The 9,993-nt window shown below is 38.7% G+C and overlaps 1 long non-coding RNA gene across 1 annotated transcript; it reads left to right on the top strand.

Moving 5' to 3' along the window:
• LOC110394243 lies at window positions 3,511–9,372 on the top strand. The gene is made up of 3 exons (XR_002435474.1): window positions 3,511–3,559; window positions 4,258–4,288; window positions 8,081–9,372. It is a non-coding gene; the product is annotated as an uncharacterized LOC110394243 (long non-coding RNA).

Here is a 9,993-nt window from a genome sequence, read left to right as displayed (position 1 = left end):
TGTATGAGCTTCAAAAGATCGAGTGCCAGGTCCTGCACTTTGGTCACAACAACCCCTTGCATCGCTACAGGCCTGGAGCAGAGTGACTGGCAAGCTGCACGGAGAAAAAAATCTCCAGATTATGGGAGGGTTTTAGTCAATAGGTGTAATGGCCTTACGTTGTGCCAGGGGAGGTTCAGGTTGGATATTAGGAAAAATTTCTTCTCAGAAAGAAAGAGCAGTGAGGCATTGGAACAGGGAAACGTGGAGATGTGACACTGAGTGACATGATTAGTGGGCATGGTGGGGATGGGTCGATGGCTGGACTAGATCTTAGTGGTATTTTCCAACCTTAATGATTCTATGATTATAAAGTTGTGCAGCTTAAGCACTTCCCAAAATATCCCTGTAACGGCATCAAACAACTGAAAAGAAGGACTGTCAGTGAACAAAATGGTTGGGAGTGACTCCATGGAGAAGGGACATTATAAAAGCATTAAACGCTTTTTTTGAGGATGACTTCTCACTAATGTGTTTATTTTCAGTGTTTTCTGTGATTCATTAGGTACCTGGGGTACCTGAAATAGTGCCTTCAGACAGAAGTAACAGCAGCTGCTCACTTAAATGTATTTTTAGGAGAAAGTTCCAGATGTAAAAGTCTATATGATACCCTCTTTTGTGTTTATGTACAAATAGAAATAATTCCATCAAAAAAATAAGAATTTTCATTGAACCCCCCCCCCACAAAAATACAGTGTAAACTTGCTAAATACTGGCAAATAACAAGAAAAATATTGTCCATCAGGATGTTGAAATATTGTCAAAAACTTAACAGTTGTGAGTTGGGATTTATTGTACTTAATTTCTTCTGTACTTTTCTTTTCAAGAAGTAGTATTGTCATGTTCTATGTCACATTACTAACATGAACGAACAGAAGAATTTATTTAAAAACAAAACCAGCAAAGCAGTAGCCTGCAAATCACAGCAGCTCTATTTGATCTACATTCTGCTTTTATCTCCTGGTCAAGTCCATAGTCCCATAGGAGTAATCAATAGAACTAACTAAAGGGCTTTGGCAGGTGAACTAATTATGGTAAATAATTTATTTACTACATTTAGCTTTTTTGCCTGTTAATAAAAAGAAGGACCTGCATCTGGATTTACTGTCTCTCACCATCTGTGCTGAGTTCCTAAATTTGAGGTTTTTCACATCAAGCTTGTACTCTTTGTCCCAAATGGAAAGTTTTTTTGTCACATGAACGTTGCTATCTTATGTTCAGCATTTCAGTTCTTTTAGATGAATACCCAGAGTTCTTTAGATATAAAAAGGGAATGGTCATTGTATTGACCACATTTTGTAATGCAGCATATTGAGAATCACCTAAAACTAGCCAATTTAACACAATTGGCAGGTACAGTGTGCATAGTACATGTCATAGAATCATAGAATCATAGGATGGGTTGGGTTGGCAGGGACCATAAAGCCTATTCAGTTCCAACCCCCTGCCATGAGTAGGGCTGGCCCCATCAGATCAGGCTGCCCAGGGCCCCAGTGGCTTTCAAAGTTTGCCTGAAGTAAACATACACAAACAGTTTGTTTATCTCTGGCCATAGAATAATCTTTAGCTCAATTCTACAGTGTAAATTTATACAGTAAAGACCATTTGTGTTCATAAATGCATACCTGTATGTAACTGTACATACCATCTGTAATTCTTCTGTGTATAATAGTTTATCCTCTATTAAAATTTGTTTCAGATGTACAACAGTCTTTACCAACATACACTTTAATCAAACTTCTCAATCCCAGGGAGTGTTGCACTGAGTCAAGAAGAAAGGGAAGAAGAAAATGCTATACCATTATTTGGTATGTCTGTTACCGCAGAATTTTTGTTTCCTGGATTCTGTAATTTTGGTTGATCAATGCAAACACAAAAACTAATAAGTAGTCATGAAAAGGGTTACTATTAATATATTAAGTACCTCTTACACCACCCTACACATGTTTATTCTCTGAGTGTTCTCCCTGTGAGATCAATATTGTGGCTGTGTTTCGATGATACAGTTTTGATGATCAGAAGTATGTATTTCATAAGGGTAGAATAACATCAAGTATGAACTATCTGTTGATAAAGGTCAAGATGTGTATATTACTTTCAAATATTAAGTTAGGAAAAGGGAAAAACTATGTTTTTTGTTGTTTTTTAATTTTAAAAAAAAAGAAAATATTGTGTTGTTAGTATTTGCAACATTCTGAAAATTAATCTTCCAGTTGCAAAAAATAAACCTGAGAGGATATTTGTGAAGAATACAATTTTCTGTCTTTCTTTTCTTTTCCTTTTTTTTTTTTCCTGGAAGCAGAGTGTACATACGTTTGCACAGTCAAATAACCTGGATATTTGATGGCACAGAACAATATTCCCTGTTATGGTCTAGAATCTTTAATTGTTTCATAAGCTGAGAAGGATTTCAGTATAGCAAGGGATGCTGGAGATGGACTCCAGTCCTGGAAGGAAGGGACAGTGATAACCTGCTTACCTGTACTCTGTAAAGAACAATGAAACTGAAGGATCTGAATTAACACTTTAAGCCCTATCCATTCTGCAGATGTAGGACAGATAAAAAAGTTGGTTTTGAGGAGAGCTGCAGAAGTTCTAAGTAATGTGTGGTACCCTAAAGAAATAAGCCATATATTACCACATTATAGGAGTAAGCATGACTGTTGTCATCCATCTTCCTGTTTCCCTAGATAAGTGCTGATTCTGATGTGAGTCTCTTTGACAATCATAAAGTCTGCAAGGGTTTGGACTTAAGCTGTTATTCCAGGAATCACGTCTTATGCATGTAGTGCACTGAGTGTGGACACAGCCATGAGAAGCAATGTAGCAGTCAGAAATGAAGATGAAACTCGCAGATCAACAAAACAGAGGGTTGGTGGGACCAAAGCCAGCTCCAGAATATCTGCAGTAGGAAAATACTGTTGAAATCTAGATCAGCAACTCAGCGTGACAGAAACAGCTGTTATCTGCACCACAGCTCATCCAATAAAGTCCTGCAGAACTCTGGGAGTGCCTGGGAGAAAAACTTGCTTTGACTTTAATGGGATTTATCTGTGAATTTACTTTTTATAGTTTTGAAGGTTTTTCTAACAATGGTCTAGGGGGATACTAAAAGGAAATGTGGAAATAGTATTTACCAATTAAATTGAAGCTTGTGATTTTCATATGTATGAAGATTAAGCAGAAAGTTGAAAGTGTGATGAGAATCAAAAGAGAACATTCCTTGAACAATAGCAACAGAAAAGACAAAAATATCTGAAACAGCCCCTTATTGAAGACAATATAATTATATTTCCTTCTGTGGTGTAGTGGAAATGCTAAGTCATGGCTTCAACCAGTGATTGAGCACCTGGTGGGAAGGCAGGGCCAACCCAGGGGAGCTCAGGTGCAAGCAATGCATCTGAGTGACTGGAAGGGGTGGAGCCAGGATCCACCCCTCCCCAGACCTCATTTAAGGGTTGGCAGGGGGGAGGTAAGAATATCTTACTGAAGATCTCTGACTTTCTGAGGCTTTCTCAAGGTAAACAGCTTCTTTCTTTTATTTTTTTGCCTAAGGCTGTTGCATTTAAGCACATCCTTACTTGCAGCAGTCTGGCTGCTCTGCTGTTGTTGCTGTACTTTCCATCTCATTACATATGTGTTAAAGGAGGCTATAATGCATTTGATGCTTTCAATTGTAGAGCCCTTCTGATACAAAGCTGTGGGATTTTTCTCATTAAATAAAACAGCTGCCAAAGGTTGTCTCACCACTTTATCTTGCCAAGAGAACCCTAGGGCTTCAAGACTTTAAAAGGGCTAGACATTAGCTCCTATAAAAACCTACAGAATCAGTCTTATGTGTGTGTGTATGTATATCTCATTATATAAGTTACATATGTAACTTTACATATATATATATAAGCACTTGTAAGGCAAGTTTAGTTTGCATGTTAAGAGAATGTTCTTCACCAGAGGGTGGTGAGCATGGCCCCAAGTGCTGGAATTCAAGGAGCGTTTGAACATAGCTCTCAGACATAGGGTTTGGATGTTGGTGTTGTTGTGTGGAGCTGGGAGCTGGAGTTGATGGTCCTTGTGGGTTCCTTCTATCTCAGCATATTCTATGAAAGAAGATTTCATTCCTATGAGACTTTAACTACATTGAGGTACAGGACTTAAAAATAATCACAAAAACTATGTGGTCTTTTATTTTCCATGTGGACTACTTGATTGCTGTGGTAGCTACTTCCTTCATCTGGAAGGTTCCAGATCTGTAAGTAGAGTGATTTTTTTTCTTTGATCTTATACAGTCATATATCTGTGTGGTTGTAAACATATGAAAAGCTCTTGTGGGTGGCTTAATGCTTCGTGTACTTCTGCTAACAGTGCTCAGAATGCTATTTACAGATGTGGAGACAATTGAAACAGCAGATTTCTGAAATACCTTCTAAAAGGGCAATGGCTGCTTCACCTTCACCCAGAATATCTGGATATCTTGATCCAGATTCTGTATTGGCTGACCACAGGAAATGGCTCTTAGTCACTTTATGTCATACTTTGTGACTGGGAATAACTTACTGGGAGGAGAAGTGAGTGCTTCAGCTCTCAAAGGGTAACTAAAAGGCTCAGGAAAGTATTTCTCAAGGTCTCACAGGTGTGTTATATGGAAGTGATGAAGGAGTAGTTGATGTTCTAGTCTGAGTGAAGCTGCTCACAGAGATCTTCACTGCTTTTGAGTACTGAGATTCCAAAGAAAGGTGGAGAGCCTGAACACTTAATCTGCAGAACTCAATGACTTGAAAGCAGTCAAGTTCTAAGGCTTGTAGAGTATTGATTCATGCAAGCTTCTGTAGGAAGACATCCACAAACTGGATATGTAGAATTTCAGACTTTGGAATCTGTCATCTTTTCTGAGAAGAGTTCAGCAGGAGTCATTGACCATTCTGCTCACCACAGGAATGGTGTGGTGAGTAGGACTAGGCAAATAATCCTCCCCCTGTACTAGGCACTGGTGAGGCCCCACCTCAAGTACTGTGTTCAGTGTTAGGTACCTCAGTACAGAAAGGACATTGAGGTGCTGGAACAGGTCCAAAGAAGGGCAACAAGGCTTGTGAAGGTCTTGGAGAACATGCCCTATGAGGAGTGACTAAAGGAACTGGCTGGGACTGTTTAGTCTGGAGGAGGCTGAGGGGAGACCTTATTGTTCTCTTCAAATACCTGAAAGGTGATTGCAGTGAGAGCAGGGTTGGTCTCTTCTCACTGGTGATGGGTGACAGGACAAGGGGAAATGGCCTCAAGTTGCACCAGGGGAGGTTTAGGTTGGATATCAGGAAAAACCTCCCAACAGAAAGGGTTGTTAAGCACTGGAACAGGCTCCCCAGGGAGGTGGTTGAGTCCCCATCCCTGAATGCGTTTAAAAACCATTTGGACGTGGTGCTCAGGGATGTGATTTAGCAGTGGGTTGTTAGGGTGGTATGGTTAGGTTGTGGTTGGACTTGATGAACTTAGAGGTCTTTTCCAACCTGAGCAATTCCATGATTCTGTGACTCCAGTCCGATCCTTCAGAAACTAGTGGTGACATAGAAATGTATCTTTTGCTGTTTACTCAACATTTAGGACTTGAGTTGGTCTCTTATATCAAAATTAAAGCTTTTTCTTCTTTGCCCTCAGTCCTTGGATTTGGATGTGTTTAGCCTGGAAAATAACAGGATCTATGAGGCTTAAAGTTTGAGGATTTTGCAGAGCAAGATTCTCTCCATGCCTATTTCTGGAACAGGACCTGCCTCAAATATATCCAATAAAAAGACAATCACAGAATGGTTGGAAGGGGCTTCTGAATATTTTTTTTATTCAAGTCTTCGGCTTAAGGAGAGCAATTGACCACTTTGAGATACTTTTGGAAAGCATCTGCTCCTGCATTGACCAGAGGTCTTTAAAAGGTCCCAGGAGATACCTCATTACTTTTAAGTTTTATCTTCCTTTAATCCATCCTACTCAATCTTGTACAAAACAACAAAACTTTAAGAGCTTCATACCTATCACTCACTTGGGTAAGTTTGTGGGTTTTTTCTTTAGATGCATGTATGCACTGGTTCAGGCACTTTCCAGTTGAGGTAGCTTAAGAGTTGGGAGAGGTGGGCATAACAAAAGCTTTTTTGCGAAGAAACTCCTATCTTAGTAATTATTGAGAGATTTCTCCTCAGCAAGTAATGACTTCAGACATAGTTTTAGCATTCCAAATTAAACAGCTCTTATTGTCTTAAGAACAAAGATCAATCTCCTTCAGCAGTGAATAAAGACAGTTGAATTATGCTAGAATAATAGCAGTAAACTGCATTCAAATTGGGATGTGAAGAGTTCTGTAGCTTCAGATTAGATGTAGAAACTGAATTGCTCTTTAATGTTCATTTATTTTTCATTGTTGTTTTGAAATCCATTTGTACTGAATCTCTCCTATGGAGGCAGATTTGCGTAGAACTGGCATTTCTCTCTTCTGCTGTTACTGCACCACTTTATTCCTTTTTCTAAGATCAATTTTAAGAAAAAATGCTTTTAATGTTTGCTGATTCTTATTCAATTTCACGTAAAAGGAATTTGAAACTTTGACATTTGATGTTTAGAAAAAACTGGAAATGCAAGTGTAACCCATAAACCTTATACAATATCTCTGCTTCCACGAGAGAAACAGAAGCACAGACCTATATTGCTTTTCTGAAGGGACATACAATCTGGTAATAGGCTATAGTAATTAAATATCAGAACTGAGATTTTTCAGGAAGATATTCTAAAGAGATTACCATTTTGCAGATAGAATTTTTACACAGTAAAAACTTGCAAGAGAGGGGAGAGTACTGCAGAGAGAATTTAAAAATGGACTGTTACCATTTTTTCTTTTTTTTATAAAAGCTAGTAGCATACATAAATTTTCAAGCTATTTGGCATTAGATAAAACAGTGAAATTTTTATTCCTTTAAGGCATATATTAGCATGGCCCTTTCCCTAGACATAATAGCCTTATGGATTCTGTCCTCTCTAAATGTTGTGTATGCTGCTTCAAAATATGGCATGCTTTCTGAGGCTTGGGGCAGGACAAAACTACTGGGGCAATTTGAAATCAGAATTAGCTACCATGGAGATAGAAGTTAGTGTAACTCTCTTCAGAAGAAAAGCAATTAAACATACAGGAGCTGCAGGCTGTTTCCCAGGGTAAATACTCAAACATGGTGCTTAGGAATTGTATTAAACCTCGGCTCCTGATCTGGATCCTTGCAAGGCTCCAGCCACACCTGACTGGGGAGCCTTCTAATCAGGGGCTTCTTGCTTCATGAGACCGCAGTTCATGAGGAGTGAGACCCCACTAGTAAGTACAGAAAAAGGAAAACTAAGGAAGATGAAAACAAGACTGCCTAAGGAGGGCTTGGTGTCCCTTTACCTGTGAAAGGTGGTTCAATGGAGTTCATGTTTCTGCTCAGATCTGCCAGTCTCTTACCTTACACCTTAAAGGCAATGAAAATCAGCAATAGCATCCTTGGTGAGCAGGGCTTTCTTCATCACTTCCTGCTTAAAAGTTTTTCTTCAAAATGTATCTGTTGCCTTATGGATATCCATAAGGAAACTGTAGTAAACATTATCATGGTTTAAAAACTAAGTACTAGGGGCTGCTCTTAAAGATAACATGATATGTATATATGGAATCTGAACACTTCTGTGCATGCTCTTTCCTTAGTGTAAATACTTTCCCCAGGAGTTTCCCTCTTCAATTATGTCTTGTGAATTCAAGCTAGTATTCCTTCTTTCCAAACTCAGGAGAAATGATGAAGTGCATAAAACTGTCTTTACAAAGACAAACCCTGTTATTGGTTGCATGGATCTCTGATATAGGTGGTTTCACTTCACAGCATTGCATTTTATCCTGTTCAATGTAGAAATACTCCCTGCTTCCTAGTGATTTATTTGAGCTGAAATTCCACCCATGGTAATCCTCTGTTCAAAAGCTTTTTTCCAGATGATTGCATCCTTGCTCCTACATCTAAGTATTTTTTTCATTCCTTTCTCCTTTTTCTAGGTAACTTGTAGGAAACCCTATTCGAAGTTTCTCTTCCGCTTCAAATTCTCCTTACAGTGCAGCATGTGATTCATTAGAGTAAAAACCATTCCATGCATCAAGTTGCGGATCAGCCTGCGGTTCCTTTTCTGCAGTTTTTTCCAAGTGCGTTTTCTAATATGTAGACTGTGCAAGTTAAGATGTCATCTGGAACGTAAAAATCAGGATAAATGACCATGTGTGTATCCAGTCAATATGTGGGATTTAAAACAGCAAGCAATGGATAAAAGAAGCATGTAAAATGGCCTATTGTAAGAGTGAAGAGAAATATAGCAGCAATTCTAACCTTTATTCTCACTGTTGTGGCATGATCACTGTTTTAGTTGCTGCATAGCACTTTGAGATTAAAGTCAGCAATGCAGACAGCGTGTGTTTCACTTAGGAATGCAATATATACCGCCTTAAAGGTGGCCTATGATTGAGCTCTCTCAAACAATTACTAGGTATGAAATGAATTGTTTGCTCTCACTTAGATACGATGTTCAATTAATAGAGTTCTATTAACATTCAGCTTGGAGAACATGACAGGACTCATCAGTTAATTGACTGTTTAGTAGATTGTTGTATTTGAAGATCTGAAATGAACTGTTCTTCACACTTAATGAGCTGGAGTATTTTAAATTGGAAAAATGTTTGCCACAGTGCTCCAGCTGTTTCCATTATAAATGCCTGGGGACCCCTCTAGTTTAATTTGTTATGCTCTCATTTAATGTTCACGACAACGTATTTTAAATGGTAACATATGGATCAGGAGGAAAAATGAAGAATCTTCTGTAAAAGATGGTTTAAAGACTGAACAGATCTGTGTTTCAGCCCTGAGAAAGCCTTGAAGTAGATATTAAAAGCAAGTTGTTTATGGTGGGTGATAAACCTCATGTCAGAGACACACCACAGTTTGGAAAAGGTGCTTGTGCTCTATAGAAGTCATCTGCTTGGGGACTTTTTGCACCAGAGAACCTATGCTTGGGATGTTGTGGTTTTTATTAGGTAGGAGGAGGCAGTGGAAAAAACTTCATATGCATTTTGGATGTAATCCTAAAATGTGTCCTGGCTTCTGGAAAAAAAAAAAGCATGCAAGGCTGTTTTTCTCATTAGATTAACTTTGCAAGTGTTCAATCAGAGTTTACGTCTAGGAGGAGCTAAAATACCTGCAAAGCAGTGGTGGGAGGAATTGATTGTTACCACCTAATTTAAAGTTCCTTCCTTGCATTGGGAAATGATGTGCAAGCACATAGAAGTTCCCCTGCCTAGGAGAGGCATGTGTGATTGAAAGGGATTTCACATTCCTGTATAGCTAGAGAGATGATCAAAACAGTCAAAACTCTTGATCATCCTAATTTAAAAGTATTCTGTTTTATATCTAGAAATTATGGAGAAGAATATCTCAATGTCATCAGGAGATTTCCTTTTTCATAAATAAAAGCATGGCTTTATCTAAATATTAATATTGCAGTTCATCTAGTTTTATGCCTGTATGTGCTTTTAAGGGAAAGAAATGTATTAGTCATGGTGAGAATAAGAAGTGACAGCACAGTCTCTGTAGAAGAACTCCAAGCCAAATAAACATAGGATTGCTATACAAGTTTTAATCCAAGTCCAACTGAGATCTGCTAGATCAGTGATTGTTGTTGGTTCTTAAATTCATAGCCGGGGTGACAAGTCTCCTTCTGTGTGCAGATGGAGAAAGCAGGGGTTAGTCTACAGCCAGAGCAACTTCAGGCTTCAAAGACAAGCGATACTGTATACTTCTTTACAGTGTAGCAAAGTGACTGTGATTATTGAAGCATACTAGGTGTTGCACTGGAATTATGAGGGCTGCTGCAAAAGTAATGACCCCTCTTTCATTATGTTGGCCCATGATGTCAGAGGCAGAT

This window comes from Numida meleagris, chromosome 2, assembly GCF_002078875.1.
Source record: "Numida meleagris isolate 19003 breed g44 Domestic line chromosome 2, NumMel1.0, whole genome shotgun sequence".
NCBI classification, from domain to species: domain Eukaryota; kingdom Metazoa; phylum Chordata; class Aves; order Galliformes; family Numididae; genus Numida; species Numida meleagris.
Note: the sequence above shows the minus strand (reverse complement) of the source record. Positions and strands in the feature narration are given on the sequence as shown.